This window comes from Anomaloglossus baeobatrachus, unplaced genomic scaffold, assembly GCF_048569485.1.
Source record: "Anomaloglossus baeobatrachus isolate aAnoBae1 unplaced genomic scaffold, aAnoBae1.hap1 Scaffold_569, whole genome shotgun sequence".
Taxonomy (NCBI): Eukaryota; Metazoa; Chordata; class Amphibia; order Anura; family Aromobatidae; genus Anomaloglossus; species Anomaloglossus baeobatrachus.
The window spans coordinates 129461-145930 of NW_027444930.1; the positions used below are offsets into that span (position 1 = coordinate 129461).

The 16470-nt window shown below is 47.7% G+C and overlaps 11 non-coding genes and 2 pseudogenes across 11 annotated transcripts; all 13 read right to left on the bottom strand.

The window, feature by feature from the left end:
* Positions 1-1192: 1192 nt before the first annotated feature.
* LOC142284309 (U2 spliceosomal RNA) lies at positions 1193-1383 on the bottom strand. The gene has a single exon (XR_012745829.1). It is a non-coding gene; the product is annotated as a U2 spliceosomal RNA (small nuclear RNA).
* A 1117-nt stretch (positions 1384-2500) lies between these two features.
* Positions 2501-2691, bottom strand: LOC142284310 (U2 spliceosomal RNA). The gene has a single exon (XR_012745830.1). It is a non-coding gene; the product is annotated as a U2 spliceosomal RNA (small nuclear RNA).
* A 1117-nt stretch (positions 2692-3808) lies between these two features.
* LOC142284311 (U2 spliceosomal RNA) lies at positions 3809-3999 on the bottom strand. Its single transcript, XR_012745831.1, has one exon. It is a non-coding gene; the product is annotated as a U2 spliceosomal RNA (small nuclear RNA).
* A 1117-nt stretch (positions 4000-5116) lies between these two features.
* Positions 5117-5307, bottom strand: LOC142284312 (U2 spliceosomal RNA). The gene has a single exon (XR_012745832.1). It is a non-coding gene; the product is annotated as a U2 spliceosomal RNA (small nuclear RNA).
* A 1117-nt stretch (positions 5308-6424) lies between these two features.
* LOC142284313 (U2 spliceosomal RNA) lies at positions 6425-6615 on the bottom strand. Its single transcript, XR_012745833.1, has one exon. It is a non-coding gene; the product is annotated as a U2 spliceosomal RNA (small nuclear RNA).
* A 1117-nt stretch (positions 6616-7732) lies between these two features.
* Positions 7733-7923, bottom strand: LOC142284314 (U2 spliceosomal RNA). The gene has a single exon (XR_012745834.1). It is a non-coding gene; the product is annotated as a U2 spliceosomal RNA (small nuclear RNA).
* Positions 7924-9040: 1117 nt separating this feature from the next.
* Positions 9041-9238, bottom strand: LOC142284361 (U2 spliceosomal RNA). The gene has a single exon (XR_012745880.1). It is a non-coding gene; the product is annotated as a U2 spliceosomal RNA (small nuclear RNA).
* A 684-nt stretch (positions 9239-9922) lies between these two features.
* LOC142284374 (U2 spliceosomal RNA) lies at positions 9923-10049 on the bottom strand (annotated as a pseudogene).
* A 1117-nt stretch (positions 10050-11166) lies between these two features.
* LOC142284362 (U2 spliceosomal RNA) lies at positions 11167-11364 on the bottom strand. The gene has a single exon (XR_012745881.1). It is a non-coding gene; the product is annotated as a U2 spliceosomal RNA (small nuclear RNA).
* A 684-nt stretch (positions 11365-12048) lies between these two features.
* Positions 12049-12175, bottom strand: LOC142284376 (U2 spliceosomal RNA; annotated as a pseudogene).
* A 1117-nt stretch (positions 12176-13292) lies between these two features.
* On the bottom strand, positions 13293-13483 carry LOC142284315 (U2 spliceosomal RNA). Its single transcript, XR_012745835.1, has one exon. It is a non-coding gene; the product is annotated as a U2 spliceosomal RNA (small nuclear RNA).
* Positions 13484-14600: 1117 nt separating this feature from the next.
* Positions 14601-14791, bottom strand: LOC142284316 (U2 spliceosomal RNA). Its single transcript, XR_012745836.1, has one exon. It is a non-coding gene; the product is annotated as a U2 spliceosomal RNA (small nuclear RNA).
* A 1117-nt stretch (positions 14792-15908) lies between these two features.
* Positions 15909-16099, bottom strand: LOC142284353 (U2 spliceosomal RNA). The gene has a single exon (XR_012745873.1). It is a non-coding gene; the product is annotated as a U2 spliceosomal RNA (small nuclear RNA).
* Between the last annotated feature and the right edge of the window lie 371 nt (positions 16100-16470).

Here is a 16470-nt window from a genome sequence, read left to right on the forward strand (position 1 = left end):
GCGTCCGGAAACAGAAGAGGAGGTAACTCCTTCCTCTCCCAGCTAACCCTTTCCCTGCTCCTCCTCTTCCTCCCCGGCTAAAACCATCCCCCAAAGCCATATTAGGCATATACCACTGTCCCTATTAACCCATCACTCCCTACCTCCCCCTTGGTCATGTCGCCCCTCCCCCCAAGTGGGTCCGTGGCTTTCTACCCTTGAAAAGGCTGCTTTGCAGAGCAAAAACAAGAAGAATGGTGCGTTTTGCAGCCGCCGCCCACTGCAATGAATCTGAATAACTCCTCCTTTAGGGCGCAAGCAACTCCCCTCCCCCTTGCAGTCTTTCCAATTCACGATACAAAAAGACGGACAGGACAGGTTGCCTGACTTTCCGTCACTGCCACCCTTTGCCATCCTTACCCGTAGAAAGCCCTTTCATCATCCCCAAACCCTAATCTTTTCCCTTTCCTTCCCAGCCCCCAAACCCTGCCCTCTGTACCTTTCTCACCACCCGCTTCCCTTCTCCTGTCATCCCCCTACCACCTGGGAAAAAAAGAGATTGCCCCCTCCTTCCACTAGCCCACCCTCCCACCCAAAGAACAACTTCTTCTGCGCAGCTTGTTTTCTAGGCAGCAGCGCTATTGTGATGTCATCGGGGGGCATTGTGACAAGCCGCCAGTGTTCCGTCTCTTCATGTTGTGCACTGTTCAAACCGAAAATACATCAACAGGCAGGCTACAGAAAAGCTTACTAACAAAGGTTAGAGAGGGGCTTTCTCAGAGGGCTTTTTACAGTTTGTCTATTCCCAATTAGCCGGTTTAGTATACTTAATGAAAGTACTAATTCTTTCATAGGCCGCCCATTCTTAGTATTTGACGTTCAGGTAACAACAGGTAACTTTATTTGGAGTGGAAGCAGAGAGATAACACCAGATGCCAATTGTAGATCCTCTCACACCTGTGGTCACTGCAGCATCTGACTCCACTTTGTCCAAAAGGGATCTATTCCATTCAATTACACATGATCTAGATTAGACTGACAACAAGATACTGCACGGGACATAGCAGAGTTGGTGAAGTTGAGTGGTGATGAGTTTGCTATTTGGATGAATAAAGCAAGTAAAAAGTGTGTTAGATAAAAATTCATTTCAATTCGCTAATCGGGCTAATATGAATCAGGTGAATCGAGTTCTGCTTTTGGAAACTGGGTTAAGAAGGGGTGCACCGTTCCTGGAGGTACTGCAATACCAGGTCAATGCGTGGAGTGGACAGAGCAAGCTCTTTTTCCATCTCCCTGTTCTAAAAATCCATTTAATATATGGTCCCCAGATAGGGGACGTATCAGATATTAAACTGATAAGAACAGATACTACACTTGATCTTAGCCAAAAGGCCGAGAAGCGATAACCAGAATTGGTTTGGGCCTCGAGTGGCACCCTGGCCTATGCCGGACACATCTTAGGGAGAGAGAGCGAGAGGGAGACAAACCCACGCCTACACAAGACATTTTGTCACCCAAGCCAACCCTTGAAAAGGCTGCTTTGCAGAGCAAAAACAAGAAGAATGGTGCGTTTTGCAGCCGCCGCCCACTGCAATGAATCTGAATAACTCCTCCTTTAGGGCGCAAGCAACTCCCCTCCCCCTTGCAGTCTTTCCAATTCACGATACAAAAAGACGGACAGGACAGGTTGCCTGACTTTCCGTCACTGCCACCCTTTGCCATCCTTACCCGTAGAAAGCCCTTTCATCATCCCCAAACCCTAATCTTTTCCCTTTCCTTCCCAGCCCCCAAACCCTGCCCTCTGTACCTTTCTCACCACCCGCTTCCCTTCTCCTGTCATCCCCCTACCACCCGGGAAAAAAAGAGATTGCCCCCTCCTTCCACTAGCCCACCCTCCCACCCAAAGAACAACTTCTTCTGCGCAGCTTGTTTTCTAGGCAGCAGCGCTATTGTGATGTCATCGGGGGGCATTGTGACAAGCCGCCAGTGTTCCGTCTCTTCATGTTGTGCACTGTTCAAACCGAAAATACATCAACAGGCAGGCTACAGAAAAGCTTACTAACAAAGGTTAGAGAGGGGCTTTCTCAGAGGGCTTTTTACAGTTTGTCTATTCCCAATTAGCCGGTTTAGTATACTTAATGAAAGTACTAATTCTTTCATAGGCCGCCCATTCTTAGTATTTGACGTTCAGGTAACAACAGGTAACTTTATTTGGAGTGGAAGCAGAGAGATAACACCAGATGCCAATTGTAGATCCTCTCACACCTGTGGTCACTGCAGCATCTGACTCCACTTTGTCCAAAAGGGATCTATTCCATTCAATTACACATGATCTAGATTAGACTGACAACAAGATACTGCACGGGACATAGCAGAGTTGGTGAAGTTGAGTGGTGATGAGTTTGCTATTTGGATGAATAAAGCAAGTAAAAAGTGTGTTAGATAAAAATTCATTTCAATTCGCTAATCGGGCTAATATGAATCAGGTGAATCGAGTTCTGCTTTTGGAAACTGGGTTAAGAAGGGGTGCACCGTTCCTGGAGGTACTGCAATACCAGGTCAATGCGTGGAGTGGACAGAGCAAGCTCTTTTTCCATCTCCCTGTTCTAAAAATCCATTTAATATATGGTCCCCAGATAGGGGACGTATCAGATATTAAACTGATAAGAACAGATACTACACTTGATCTTAGCCAAAAGGCCGAGAAGCGATAACCAGAATTGGTTTGGGCCTCGAGTGGCACCCTGGCCTATGCCGGACACATCTTAGGGAGAGAGAGCGAGAGGGAGACAAACCCACGCCTACACAAGACATTTTGTCACCCAAGCCAACCCTTGAAAAGGCTGCTTTGCAGAGCAAAAACAAGAAGAATGGTGCGTTTTGCAGCCGCCGCCCACTGCAATGAATCTGAATAACTCCTCCTTTAGGGCGCAAGCAACTCCCCTCCCCCTTGCAGTCTTTCCAATTCACGATACAAAAAGACGGACAGGACAGGTTGCCTGACTTTCCGTCACTGCCACCCTTTGCCATCCTTACCCGTAGAAAGCCCTTTCATCATCCCCAAACCCTAATCTTTTCCCTTTCCTTCCCAGCCCCCAAACCCTGCCCTCTGTACCTTTCTCACCACCCGCTTCCCTTCTCCTGTCATCCCCCTACCACCCGGGAAAAAAAGAGATTGCCCCCTCCTTCCACTAGCCCACCCTCCCACCCAAAGAACAACTTCTTCTGCGCAGCTTGTTTTCTAGGCAGCAGCGCTATTGTGATGTCATCGGGGGGCATTGTGACAAGCCGCCAGTGTTCCGTCTCTTCATGTTGTGCACTGTTCAAACCGAAAATACATCAACAGGCAGGCTACAGAAAAGCTTACTAACAAAGGTTAGAGAGGGGCTTTCTCAGAGGGCTTTTTACAGTTTGTCTATTCCCAATTAGCCGGTTTAGTATACTTAATGAAAGTACTAATTCTTTCATAGGCCGCCCATTCTTAGTATTTGACGTTCAGGTAACAACAGGTAACTTTATTTGGAGTGGAAGCAGAGAGATAACACCAGATGCCAATTGTAGATCCTCTCACACCTGTGGTCACTGCAGCATCTGACTCCACTTTGTCCAAAAGGGATCTATTCCATTCAATTACACATGATCTAGATTAGACTGACAACAAGATACTGCACGGGACATAGCAGAGTTGGTGAAGTTGAGTGGTGATGAGTTTGCTATTTGGATGAATAAAGCAAGTAAAAAGTGTGTTAGATAAAAATTCATTTCAATTCGCTAATCGGGCTAATATGAATCAGGTGAATCGAGTTCTGCTTTTGGAAACTGGGTTAAGAAGGGGTGCACCGTTCCTGGAGGTACTGCAATACCAGGTCAATGCGTGGAGTGGACAGAGCAAGCTCTTTTTCCATCTCCCTGTTCTAAAAATCCATTTAATATATGGTCCCCAGATAGGGGACGTATCAGATATTAAACTGATAAGAACAGATACTACACTTGATCTTAGCCAAAAGGCCGAGAAGCGATAACCAGAATTGGTTTGGGCCTCGAGTGGCACCCTGGCCTATGCCGGACACATCTTAGGGAGAGAGAGCGAGAGGGAGACAAACCCACGCCTACACAAGACATTTTGTCACCCAAGCCAACCCTTGAAAAGGCTGCTTTGCAGAGCAAAAACAAGAAGAATGGTGCGTTTTGCAGCCGCCGCCCACTGCAATGAATCTGAATAACTCCTCCTTTAGGGCGCAAGCAACTCCCCTCCCCCTTGCAGTCTTTCCAATTCACGATACAAAAAGACGGACAGGACAGGTTGCCTGACTTTCCGTCACTGCCACCCTTTGCCATCCTTACCCGTAGAAAGCCCTTTCATCATCCCCAAACCCTAATCTTTTCCCTTTCCTTCCCAGCCCCCAAACCCTGCCCTCTGTACCTTTCTCACCACCCGCTTCCCTTCTCCTGTCATCCCCCTACCACCCGGGAAAAAAAGAGATTGCCCCCTCCTTCCACTAGCCCACCCTCCCACCCAAAGAACAACTTCTTCTGCGCAGCTTGTTTTCTAGGCAGCAGCGCTATTGTGATGTCATCGGGGGGCATTGTGACAAGCCGCCAGTGTTCCGTCTCTTCATGTTGTGCACTGTTCAAACCGAAAATACATCAACAGGCAGGCTACAGAAAAGCTTACTAACAAAGGTTAGAGAGGGGCTTTCTCAGAGGGCTTTTTACAGTTTGTCTATTCCCAATTAGCCGGTTTAGTATACTTAATGAAAGTACTAATTCTTTCATAGGCCGCCCATTCTTAGTATTTGACGTTCAGGTAACAACAGGTAACTTTATTTGGAGTGGAAGCAGAGAGATAACACCAGATGCCAATTGTAGATCCTCTCACACCTGTGGTCACTGCAGCATCTGACTCCACTTTGTCCAAAAGGGATCTATTCCATTCAATTACACATGATCTAGATTAGACTGACAACAAGATACTGCACGGGACATAGCAGAGTTGGTGAAGTTGAGTGGTGATGAGTTTGCTATTTGGATGAATAAAGCAAGTAAAAAGTGTGTTAGATAAAAATTCATTTCAATTCGCTAATCGGGCTAATATGAATCAGGTGAATCGAGTTCTGCTTTTGGAAACTGGGTTAAGAAGGGGTGCACCGTTCCTGGAGGTACTGCAATACCAGGTCAATGCGTGGAGTGGACAGAGCAAGCTCTTTTTCCATCTCCCTGTTCTAAAAATCCATTTAATATATGGTCCCCAGATAGGGGACGTATCAGATATTAAACTGATAAGAACAGATACTACACTTGATCTTAGCCAAAAGGCCGAGAAGCGATAACCAGAATTGGTTTGGGCCTCGAGTGGCACCCTGGCCTATGCCGGACACATCTTAGGGAGAGAGAGCGAGAGGGAGACAAACCCACGCCTACACAAGACATTTTGTCACCCAAGCCAACCCTTGAAAAGGCTGCTTTGCAGAGCAAAAACAAGAAGAATGGTGCGTTTTGCAGCCGCCGCCCACTGCAATGAATCTGAATAACTCCTCCTTTAGGGCGCAAGCAACTCCCCTCCCCCTTGCAGTCTTTCCAATTCACGATACAAAAAGACGGACAGGACAGGTTGCCTGACTTTCCGTCACTGCCACCCTTTGCCATCCTTACCCGTAGAAAGCCCTTTCATCATCCCCAAACCCTAATCTTTTCCCTTTCCTTCCCAGCCCCCAAACCCTGCCCTCTGTACCTTTCTCACCACCCGCTTCCCTTCTCCTGTCATCCCCCTACCACCCGGGAAAAAAAGAGATTGCCCCCTCCTTCCACTAGCCCACCCTCCCACCCAAAGAACAACTTCTTCTGCGCAGCTTGTTTTCTAGGCAGCAGCGCTATTGTGATGTCATCGGGGGGCATTGTGACAAGCCGCCAGTGTTCCGTCTCTTCATGTTGTGCACTGTTCAAACCGAAAATACATCAACAGGCAGGCTACAGAAAAGCTTACTAACAAAGGTTAGAGAGGGGCTTTCTCAGAGGGCTTTTTACAGTTTGTCTATTCCCAATTAGCCGGTTTAGTATACTTAATGAAAGTACTAATTCTTTCATAGGCCGCCCATTCTTAGTATTTGACGTTCAGGTAACAACAGGTAACTTTATTTGGAGTGGAAGCAGAGAGATAACACCAGATGCCAATTGTAGATCCTCTCACACCTGTGGTCACTGCAGCATCTGACTCCACTTTGTCCAAAAGGGATCTATTCCATTCAATTACACATGATCTAGATTAGACTGACAACAAGATACTGCACGGGACATAGCAGAGTTGGTGAAGTTGAGTGGTGATGAGTTTGCTATTTGGATGAATAAAGCAAGTAAAAAGTGTGTTAGATAAAAATTCATTTCAATTCGCTAATCGGGCTAATATGAATCAGGTGAATCGAGTTCTGCTTTTGGAAACTGGGTTAAGAAGGGGTGCACCGTTCCTGGAGGTACTGCAATACCAGGTCAATGCGTGGAGTGGACAGAGCAAGCTCTTTTTCCATCTCCCTGTTCTAAAAATCCATTTAATATATGGTCCCCAGATAGGGGACGTATCAGATATTAAACTGATAAGAACAGATACTACACTTGATCTTAGCCAAAAGGCCGAGAAGCGATAACCAGAATTGGTTTGGGCCTCGAGTGGCACCCTGGCCTATGCCGGACACATCTTAGGGAGAGAGAGCGAGAGGGAGACAAACCCACGCCTACACAAGACATTTTGTCACCCAAGCCAACCCTTGAAAAGGCTGCTTTGCAGAGCAAAAACAAGAAGAATGGTGCGTTTTGCAGCCGCCGCCCACTGCAATGAATCTGAATAACTCCTCCTTTAGGGCGCAAGCAACTCCCCTCCCCCTTGCAGTCTTTCCAATTCACGATACAAAAAGACGGACAGGACAGGTTGCCTGACTTTCCGTCACTGCCACCCTTTGCCATCCTTACCCGTAGAAAGCCCTTTCATCATCCCCAAACCCTAATCTTTTCCCTTTCCTTCCCAGCCCCCAAACCCTGCCCTCTGTACCTTTCTCACCACCCGCTTCCCTTCTCCTGTCATCCCCCTACCACCCGGGAAAAAAAGAGATTGCCCCCTCCTTCCACTAGCCCACCCTCCCACCCAAAGAACAACTTCTTCTGCGCAGCTTGTTTTCTAGGCAGCAGCGCTATTGTGATGTCATCGGGGGGCATTGTGACAAGCCGCCAGTGTTCCGTCTCTTCATGTTGTGCACTGTTCAAACCGAAAATACATCAACAGGCAGGCTACAGAAAAGCTTACTAACAAAGGTTAGAGAGGGGCTTTCTCAGAGGGCTTTTTACAGTTTGTCTATTCCCAATTAGCCGGTTTAGTATACTTAATGAAAGTACTAATTCTTTCATAGGCCGCCCATTCTTAGTATTTGACGTTCAGGTAACAACAGGTAACTTTATTTGGAGTGGAAGCAGAGAGATAACACCAGATGCCAATTGTAGATCCTCTCACACCTGTGGTCACTGCAGCATCTGACTCCACTTTGTCCAAAAGGGATCTATTCCATTCAATTACACATGATCTAGATTAGACTGACAACAAGATACTGCACGGGACATAGCAGAGTTGGTGAAGTTGAGTGGTGATGAGTTTGCTATTTGGATGAATAAAGCAAGTAAAAAGTGTGTTAGATAAAAATTCATTTCAATTCGCTAATCGGGCTAATATGAATCAGGTGAATCGAGTTCTGCTTTTGGAAACTGGGTTAAGAAGGGGTGCACCGTTCCTGGAGGTACTGCAATACCAGGTCAATGCGTGGAGTGGACAGAGCAAGCTCTTTTTCCATCTCCCTGTTCTAAAAATCCATTTAATATATGGTCCCCAGATAGGGGACGTATCAGATATTAAACTGATAAGAACAGATACTACACTTGATCTTAGCCAAAAGGCCGAGAAGCGATAACCAGAATTGGTTTGGGCCTCGAGTGGCACCCTGGCCTATGCCGGACACATCTTAGGGAGAGAGAGCGAGAGGGAGACAAACCCACGCCTACACAAGACATTTTGTCACCCAAGCCAACCCTTGAAAAGGCTGCTTTGCAGAGCAAAAACAAGAAGAATGGTGCGTTTTGCAGCCGCCGCCCACTGCAATGAATCTGAATAACTCCTCCTTTAGGGCGCAAGCAACTCCCCTCCCCCTTGCAGTCTTTCCAATTCACGATACAAAAAGACGGACAGGACAGGTTGCCTGACTTTCCGTCACTGCCACCCTTTGCCATCCTTACCCGTAGAAAGCCCTTTCATCATCCCCAAACCCTAATCTTTTCCCTTTCCTTCCCAGCCCCCAAACCCTGCCCTCTGTACCTTTCTCACCACCCGCTTCCCTTCTCCTGTCATCCCCCTACCACCCGGGAAAAAAAGAGATTGCCCCCTCCTTCCACTAGCCCACCCTCCCACCCAAAGAACAACTTCTTCTGCGCAGCTTGTTTTCTAGGCAGCAGCGCTATTGTGATGTCATCGGGGGGCATTGTGACAAGCCGCCAGTGTTCCGTCTCTTCATGTTGTGCACTGTTCAAACCGAAAATACATCAACAGGCAGGCTACAGAAAAGCTTACTAACAAAGGTTAGAGAGGGGCTTTCTCAGAGGGCTTTTTACAGTTTGTCTATTCCCAATTAGCCGGTTTAGTATACTTAATGAAAGTACTAATTCTTTCATAGGCCGCCCATTCTTAGTATTTGACGTTCAGGTAACAACAGGTAACTTTATTTGGAGTGGAAGCAGAGAGATAACACCAGATGCCAATTGTAGATCCTCTCACACCTGTGGTCACTGCAGCATCTGACTCCACTTTGTCCAAAAGGGATCTATTCCATTCAATTACACATGATCTAGATTAGACTGACAACAAGATACTGCACGGGACATAGCAGAGTTGGTGAAGTTGAGTGGTGATGAGTTTGCTATTTGGATGAATAAAGCAAGTAAAAAGTGTGTTAGATAAAAATTCATTTCAATTCGCTAATCGGGCTAATATGAATCAGGTGAATCGAGTTCTGCTTTTGGAAACTGGGTTAAGAAGGGGTGCACCGTTCCTGGAGGTACTGCAATACCAGGTCAATGCGTGGAGTGGACAGAGCAAGCTCTTTTTCCATCTCCCTGTTCTAAAAATCCATTTAATATATGGTCCCCAGATAGGGGACGTATCAGATATTAAACTGATAAGAACAGATTTTTTGATTTAATGAAGCTTTCCAAAGCACCGCAAAAAATGCATGACCGAAGTCACACCAAAAACAGTGCAAAGGCTAGGATTCGTGTGGACCCCTCCGTGAGGAGAGGGTCCCCAAAAATCAACCCCGTCCCTCCGAGCCAGAAGGCCACAGCAAGGGTCAGGGATCTTCGGTGCTCCCCCAAGCCGAAGCCTGGTTGAGCCTTGTCGTTGCTCCCAGCGTCCACCCAGGCATCTTACCCAAGTGGAGTAGAGAGCTACTAGTTGTTGGTTTCGCAGCCGAAACTGCCCGGACCGTCAACCGGTGTTGGTTTCTCAGCCCAAGGCTAACCGGACCTCCAACCGGGTGTTGGTTTCTCAGCCGAAGCTGACCCGGACCTCCAACCGGGTGTTGGTTTCTCAGCCGAAGCTGACCCAGACCTCCAACCGGGTGTTGGTTTCTCAGCCGAAGCTGACCCGGACCTCCAACCGGGTGTTGGTTTCTCAGCCCAAAGCTGAACGGACCTCCGACCATGATTATAAAAATTTCCCTTCCTAGCCAGAAGGCCGGGATAGAGCAATATGCTCAGAAAGTATGAAAGGGCAAGGTACGGTGTGCTACAGAGCCCAAGGCTCGCCGGGGTCCCAAGCCAGCAAGCTCAGACTCACTCCAGGGTCGTCAGTCCTGGGGCACATTGCACCATAGCCCCCACACTTACTCAGTCTAATAGCCTCGATCCTGGTAGGGCCATGTTTTCCTCTAGATGAATATACTATACATCAAGAGTACTAGCAAGCGCAACCTTCCAGTGTGCATTGCATCTGCCGAGCCTCACAGATACTACACTTGATCTTAGCCAAAAGGCCGAGAAGCGATAACCAGAATTGGTTTGGGCCTCGAGTGGCACCCTGGCCTATGCCGGACACATCTTAGGGAGAGAGAGCGAGAGGGAGACAAACCCACGCCTACACAAGACATTTTGTCACCCAAGCCAACCCTTGAAAAGGCTGCTTTGCAGAGCAAAAACAAGAAGAATGGTGCGTTTTGCAGCCGCCGCCCACTGCAATGAATCTGAATAACTCCTCCTTTAGGGCGCAAGCAACTCCCCTCCCCCTTGCAGTCTTTCCAATTCACGATACAAAAAGACGGACAGGACAGGTTGCCTGACTTTCCGTCACTGCCACCCTTTGCCATCCTTACCCGTAGAAAGCCCTTTCATCATCCCCAAACCCTAATCTTTTCCCTTTCCTTCCCAGCCCCCAAACCCTGCCCTCTGTACCTTTCTCACCACCCGCTTCCCTTCTCCTGTCATCCCCCTACCACCCGGGAAAAAAAGAGATTGCCCCCTCCTTCCACTAGCCCACCCTCCCACCCAAAGAACAACTTCTTCTGCGCAGCTTGTTTTCTAGGCAGCAGCGCTATTGTGATGTCATCGGGGGGCATTGTGACAAGCCGCCAGTGTTCCGTCTCTTCATGTTGTGCACTGTTCAAACCGAAAATACATCAACAGGCAGGCTACAGAAAAGCTTACTAACAAAGGTTAGAGAGGGGCTTTCTCAGAGGGCTTTTTACAGTTTGTCTATTCCCAATTAGCCGGTTTAGTATACTTAATGAAAGTACTAATTCTTTCATAGGCCGCCCATTCTTAGTATTTGACGTTCAGGTAACAACAGGTAACTTTATTTGGAGTGGAAGCAGAGAGATAACACCAGATGCCAATTGTAGATCCTCTCACACCTGTGGTCACTGCAGCATCTGACTCCACTTTGTCCAAAAGGGATCTATTCCATTCAATTACACATGATCTAGATTAGACTGACAACAAGATACTGCACGGGACATAGCAGAGTTGGTGAAGTTGAGTGGTGATGAGTTTGCTATTTGGATGAATAAAGCAAGTAAAAAGTGTGTTAGATAAAAATTCATTTCAATTCGCTAATCGGGCTAATATGAATCAGGTGAATCGAGTTCTGCTTTTGGAAACTGGGTTAAGAAGGGGTGCACCGTTCCTGGAGGTACTGCAATACCAGGTCAATGCGTGGAGTGGACAGAGCAAGCTCTTTTTCCATCTCCCTGTTCTAAAAATCCATTTAATATATGGTCCCCAGATAGGGGACGTATCAGATATTAAACTGATAAGAACAGATTTTTTGATTTAATGAAGCTTTCCAAAGCACCGCAAAAAATGCATGACCGAAGTCACACCAAAAACAGTGCAAAGGCTAGGATTCGTGTGGACCCCTCCGTGAGGAGAGGGTCCCCAAAAATCAACCCCGTCCCTCCGAGCCAGAAGGCCACAGCAAGGGTCAGGGATCTTCGGTGCTCCCCCAAGCCAAAGCCTGGTTGAGCCTTGTCGTTGCTCCCAGCGTCCACCCAGGCATCTTACCCAAGTGGAGTAGAGAGCTACTAGTTGTTGGTTTCGCAGCCGAAACTGCCCGGACCGTCAACCGGTGTTGGTTTCTCAGCCCAAGGCTAGCCGGACCTCCAACCGGGTGTTGGTTTCTCAGCCGAAGCTGACCCGGACCTCCAACCGGGTGTTGGTTTCTCAGCCGAAGCTGACCCAGACCTCCAACCGGGTGTTGGTTTCTCAGCCGAAGCTGACCCGGACCTCCAACCGGGTGTTGGTTTCTCAGCCCAAAGCTGAACGGACCTCCGACCATGATTATAAAAATTTCCCTTCCTAGCCAGAAGGCCGGGATAGAGCAATATGCTCAGAAAGTATGAAAGGGCAAGGTACGGTGTGCTACAGAGCCCAAGGCTCGCCGGGGTCCCAAGCCAGCAAGCTCAGACTCACTCCAGGGTCGTCAGTCCTGGGGCACATTGCACCATAGCCCCCACACTTACTCAGTCTAATAGCCTCGATCCTGGTAGGGCCATGTTTTCCTCTAGATGAATATACTATACATCAAGAGTACTAGCAAGCGCAACCTTCCAGTGTGCATTGCATCTGCCGAGCCTCACAGATACTACACTTGATCTTAGCCAAAAGGCCGAGAAGCGATAACCAGAATTGGTTTGGGCCTCGAGTGGCACCCTGGCCTATGCCGGACACATCTTAGGGAGAGAGAGCGAGAGGGAGACAAACCCACGCCTACACAAGACATTTTGTCACCCAAGCCAACCCTTGAAAAGGCTGCTTTGCAGAGCAAAAACAAGAAGAATGGTGCGTTTTGCAGCCGCCGCCCACTGCAATGAATCTGAATAACTCCTCCTTTAGGGCGCAAGCAACTCCCCTCCCCCTTGCAGTCTTTCCAATTCACGATACAAAAAGACGGACAGGACAGGTTGCCTGACTTTCCGTCACTGCCACCCTTTGCCATCCTTACCCGTAGAAAGCCCTTTCATCATCCCCAAACCCTAATCTTTTCCCTTTCCTTCCCAGCCCCCAAACCCTGCCCTCTGTACCTTTCTCACCACCCGCTTCCCTTCTCCTGTCATCCCCCTACCACCCGGGAAAAAAAGAGATTGCCCCCTCCTTCCACTAGCCCACCCTCCCACCCAAAGAACAACTTCTTCTGCGCAGCTTGTTTTCTAGGCAGCAGCGCTATTGTGATGTCATCGGGGGGCATTGTGACAAGCCGCCAGTGTTCCGTCTCTTCATGTTGTGCACTGTTCAAACCGAAAATACATCAACAGGCAGGCTACAGAAAAGCTTACTAACAAAGGTTAGAGAGGGGCTTTCTCAGAGGGCTTTTTACAGTTTGTCTATTCCCAATTAGCCGGTTTAGTATACTTAATGAAAGTACTAATTCTTTCATAGGCCGCCCATTCTTAGTATTTGACGTTCAGGTAACAACAGGTAACTTTATTTGGAGTGGAAGCAGAGAGATAACACCAGATGCCAATTGTAGATCCTCTCACACCTGTGGTCACTGCAGCATCTGACTCCACTTTGTCCAAAAGGGATCTATTCCATTCAATTACACATGATCTAGATTAGACTGACAACAAGATACTGCACGGGACATAGCAGAGTTGGTGAAGTTGAGTGGTGATGAGTTTGCTATTTGGATGAATAAAGCAAGTAAAAAGTGTGTTAGATAAAAATTCATTTCAATTCGCTAATCGGGCTAATATGAATCAGGTGAATCGAGTTCTGCTTTTGGAAACTGGGTTAAGAAGGGGTGCACCGTTCCTGGAGGTACTGCAATACCAGGTCAATGCGTGGAGTGGACAGAGCAAGCTCTTTTTCCATCTCCCTGTTCTAAAAATCCATTTAATATATGGTCCCCAGATAGGGGACGTATCAGATATTAAACTGATAAGAACAGATACTACACTTGATCTTAGCCAAAAGGCCGAGAAGCGATAACCAGAATTGGTTTGGGCCTCGAGTGGCACCCTGGCCTATGCCGGACACATCTTAGGGAGAGAGAGCGAGAGGGAGACAAACCCACGCCTACACAAGACATTTTGTCACCCAAGCCAACCCTTGAAAAGGCTGCTTTGCAGAGCAAAAACAAGAAGAATGGTGCGTTTTGCAGCCGCCGCCCACTGCAATGAATCTGAATAACTCCTCCTTTAGGGCGCAAGCAACTCCCCTCCCCCTTGCAGTCTTTCCAATTCACGATACAAAAAGACGGACAGGACAGGTTGCCTGACTTTCCGTCACTGCCACCCTTTGCCATCCTTACCCGTAGAAAGCCCTTTCATCATCCCCAAACCCTAATCTTTTCCCTTTCCTTCCCAGCCCCCAAACCCTGCCCTCTGTACCTTTCTCACCACCCGCTTCCCTTCTCCTGTCATCCCCCTACCACCCGGGAAAAAAAGAGATTGCCCCCTCCTTCCACTAGCCCACCCTCCCACCCAAAGAACAACTTCTTCTGCGCAGCTTGTTTTCTAGGCAGCAGCGCTATTGTGATGTCATCGGGGGGCATTGTGACAAGCCGCCAGTGTTCCGTCTCTTCATGTTGTGCACTGTTCAAACCGAAAATACATCAACAGGCAGGCTACAGAAAAGCTTACTAACAAAGGTTAGAGAGGGGCTTTCTCAGAGGGCTTTTTACAGTTTGTCTATTCCCAATTAGCCGGTTTAGTATACTTAATGAAAGTACTAATTCTTTCATAGGCCGCCCATTCTTAGTATTTGACGTTCAGGTAACAACAGGTAACTTTATTTGGAGTGGAAGCAGAGAGATAACACCAGATGCCAATTGTAGATCCTCTCACACCTGTGGTCACTGCAGCATCTGACTCCACTTTGTCCAAAAGGGATCTATTCCATTCAATTACACATGATCTAGATTAGACTGACAACAAGATACTGCACGGGACATAGCAGAGTTGGTGAAGTTGAGTGGTGATGAGTTTGCTATTTGGATGAATAAAGCAAGTAAAAAGTGTGTTAGATAAAAATTCATTTCAATTCGCTAATCGGGCTAATATGAATCAGGTGAATCGAGTTCTGCTTTTGGAAACTGGGTTAAGAAGGGGTGCACCGTTCCTGGAGGTACTGCAATACCAGGTCAATGCGTGGAGTGGACAGAGCAAGCTCTTTTTCCATCTCCCTGTTCTAAAAATCCATTTAATATATGGTCCCCAGATAGGGGACGTATCAGATATTAAACTGATAAGAACAGATACTACACTTGATCTTAGCCAAAAGGCCGAGAAGCGATAACCAGAATTGGTTTGGGCCTCGAGTGGCACCCTGGCCTATGCCGGACACATCTTAGGGAGAGAGAGCGAGAGGGAGACAAACCCACGCCTACACAAGACATTTTGTCACCCAAGCCAACCCTTGAAAAGGCTGCTTTGCAGAGCAAAAACAAGAAGAATGGTGCGTTTTGCAGCCGCCGCCCACTGCAATGAATCTGAATAACTCCTCCTTTAGGGCGCAAGCAACTCCCCTCCCCCTTGCAGTCTTTCCAATTCACGATACAAAAAGACGGACAGGACAGGTTGCCTGACTTTCCGTCACTGCCACCCTTTGCCATCCTTACCCGTAGAAAGCCCTTTCATCATCCCCAAACCCTAATCTTTTCCCTTTCCTTCCCAGCCCCCAAACCCTGCCCTCTGTACCTTTCTCACCACCCGCTTCCCTTCTCCTGTCATCCCCCTACCACCCGGGAAAAAAAGAGATTGCCCCCTCCTTCCACTAGCCCACCCTCCCACCCAAAGAACAACTTCTTCTGCGCAGCTTGTTTTCTAGGCAGCAGCGCTATTGTGATGTCATCGGGGGGCATTGTGACAAGCCGCCAGTGTTCCGTCTCTTCATGTTGTGCACTGTTCAAACCGAAAATACATCAACAGGCAGGCTACAGAAAAGCTTACTAACAAAGGTTAGAGAGGGGCTTTCTCAGAGGGCTTTTTACAGTTTGTCTATTCCCAATTAGCCGGTTTAGTATACTTAATGAAAGTACTAATTCTTTTATAGGCCGCCCATTCTTAGTATTTGACGTTCAGGTAACAACAGGTAACTTTATTTGGAGTGGAAGCAGAGAGATAACACCAGATGCCAATTGTAGATCCTCTCACACCTGTGGTCACTGCAGCATCTGACTCCACTTTGTCCAAAAGGGATCTATTCCATTCAATTACACATGATCTAGATTAGACTGACAACAAGATACTGCACGGGACATAGCAGAGTTGGTGAAGTTGAGTGGTGATGAGTTTGCTATTTGGATGAATAAAGCAAGTAAAAAGTGTGTTAGATAAAAATTCATTTCAATTCGCTAATCGGGCTAATATGAATCAGGTGAATCGAGTTCTGCTTTTGGAAACTGGGTTAAGATGGGGTGCACCGTTCCTGGAGGTACTGCAATACCAGGTCAATGCGTGGAGTGGACAGAGCAAGCTCTTTTTCCATCTCCCTGTTCTAAAAATCCATTTAATATATGGTCCCCAGATAGGGGACGTATCAGATATTAAACTGATAAGAACAGATACTACACTTGATCTTAGCCAAAAGGCCGAGAAGCGATAACCAGAATTGGTTTGGGCCTCGAGTGGCACCCTGGCCTATGCCGGACACATCTTAGGGAGAGAGAGCGAGAGGGAGACAAACCCACGCCTACACAAGACATTTTGTCACCCAAGCCAACCCTTGAAAAGGCTGCTTTGCAGAGCAAAAACAAGAAGAATGGTGCGTTTTGCAGCCGCCGCCCACTGCAATGAATCTGAATAACTCCTCCTTTAGGGCGCAAGCAACTCCCCTCCCCCTTGCAGTCTTTCCAATTCACGATACAAAAAGACGGACAGGACAGGTTGCCTGACTTTCCGTCACTGCCACCCTTTGCCATCCTTACCCGTAGAAAGCCCTTTCATCATCCCCAAACCCTAATCTTTTCCCTTT